Here is a 2,429-nt window from a genome sequence, read left to right as displayed (position 1 = left end):
GGCTCCAGCAGCGTGCTCAAGTTCTGCATAAAGTTCCCAAAGTAATTGAATAGCCCGAGAAAGGCAGGCAGTTCCGAGATATTCCAGGGCCTGGGTGCCAGACGAATTGCTTCGGTTTTTGATTCTGTTGGGCAGATTCCATCAGCGGCAATCCTTCTGCCCAAAAATTCAACCTCAGGCGCGAGAAACAGACACTTGGATTTCTTAACTCTTAGGCCTACTCGATCCAATCGACTTAGTACTTCCTGCAAATTGCGGAGATGGGAGTCGGTGTCCCTGGCCGTGATGAGTATGTCATCTTGAAACACAACCGTCCCCAGGATGGACTTGAGCAGACTCTCCATGTTGCGCTGGAATATAGCAGCTGCCGACCTGATGCCGAATGGGCATCGATTGTACATAAAAAGGCCTCGATGTGTGTTAATGGTGGTGAGTAGCTGAGACTCTTCGGTCAGTTCTTGCGTCATATACGCAGATGTAAGATCTAGTTTCGAGAAAAGTTTTTCTCCAGCCAACGTGGCAAATAGGTCCTCTGCTCTGGGCAGCAGGTATTGGTCCTGTCGGGAGACTCTGTTATGGTAGACTTGTAAACCCCACAGATTTGTACGGATCCATCAGGCTTCATGACGGGGATGATGGGACTTGACCAGTCGCTAAATTCCACGGATGAGATAATGCCTTCCCGCAGGTCCAGTTCGTGTTCAATCTTTTCCCTCATCACATAAGGCACAGCTCTAGCCTTGTGATGGACCGGTCTGGCATCCTGTGTGATGTAGATTTTAACTTTAGCCCCTTTGAAGGTACCCACACCTGGCTGAAAGAGATGTTCAAAACGACTTCGAACTGCAGAGTAGTGTGAGATACATGACAGTAATGTGAACGTGTGCACGGCCACACTGCGGAAACATCTCCACCTTCAGCACCAGGTCAGACGGAGATGCTGAGTGAGCAGGTGAACTGCAGAATCCCACTTTTTAGGAGCTGGTCGTTGTGCCAAGCAAATGAGTTTTGCTCAATGACTAAAAATAAAAGGTGCTAGAAGTGGGATTCAAACCCACACTTTCAGAGAGACTGAACACAACAGCTTAGACCGCTCGGCTGTCCTGACTATCCAGTGCTGTATATGGCCACCTGCAGGTTGATTTTGAACTTTTGTGTCTTGTCACAAGAAATAAATGAGGGAAACAGGTGTTTCTCTGACTGACACCGAGGAAACAGTGAGACAGACCTTGGCGCAAGGGTCTGGTTATTGCCAAACAGCAAAGAAAATATTAATTCCGGGATTACCCAGAAGAGCAGTGACCTCGACGTGATTTGTACACACAACCTTTTGATCTGGACTCAGACGCGCTGCCGTTGCACCATGAGGCCGACACAGGGAGCTTGAGATGTTCGTCTATGTGAAGATTCCGCAATACAAGGGGCTTTAAAATCCCTGTCCATTCCCACCAGGTATCAGAAGAAGCGCTCACCTGCCAGTCACCGTATGTTTTTTGTTTAACTTTTGTGTTGTTTTCACGGGAAAGCATCATTAATTAACCCGTCATCTTCTTTTGTACAATGAAAGAAATGCTGACTGAGGGACAGTCGATACTTTAATCATTTGTTCTGTGCTTTGCATGTTAACTGTTCAACCATATCCCATTTTACACACTTTGTTTTAGGAGTCTGGTTCAAAATCCTTATCGCTGGCGACACCAGGAATCTGGGGCAACTTTTGTCAAATTTAACAGCACCGGTTATTCCGACACGCCAAAGTTCCCTGGTGGATCCATTTTCTCTCGCTAAAAGTTATCTATTTATTGGTGAAATAAAGAGCAATTCAGGAATAAGAGAGCCCTTTTGCTAGGAGAATAAATAGCAAATGCTGGAAATCTCAGCAGGTCAGTTAGCATTTGCCAGGAGACAAGATTCGCCTCCGATTGTTCCCCTATAGGAAATTTCAACACAATGTTCTCGCCTGGCATCGAACCGGTGACCTTGCATATGTAAAGCAAACGTGATAACCGCGACACTAGGGAAACCTCTGGCACAGTGATTTCAACAGACGGGAGCTGACCAGTGAGCTCCCTCTGTGCTGATCACCACTGATTTTTAATGTGGAAGCAAGTCATCCTCGACTCCGGGATTACCTAAGAAGAGAGGAGGATCAGGAATGTGTTGGCTCACCTGAAACAACTTCTGTCCCACACTGAAAGTTCTCAATCCTTCTCCTCTGCTGCCCTTTACAGAAATGTCACGTGTTCACTTCCACATCCTCACAGTGGGGCCACAGAGGCTCCGACCGTCTCCCCACGATCAGCGAACTCGCCCAGTTTGTAAAATTAAACCCGGGACATGTGTCCGGCAAAGGGCAGGAGAAGCGGGAGAGTGTGTAAGCTCATTCTGTAACAGATAGTAGTGGGCTATTAACGGCGATTACAGCAATC

The sequence above is a fragment of the Pristiophorus japonicus genome, unplaced genomic scaffold (assembly GCF_044704955.1).
Source record: "Pristiophorus japonicus isolate sPriJap1 unplaced genomic scaffold, sPriJap1.hap1 HAP1_SCAFFOLD_58, whole genome shotgun sequence".
Classification (NCBI taxonomy): domain Eukaryota; kingdom Metazoa; phylum Chordata; class Chondrichthyes; family Pristiophoridae; genus Pristiophorus; species Pristiophorus japonicus.
Note: the sequence above shows the minus strand (reverse complement) of the source record.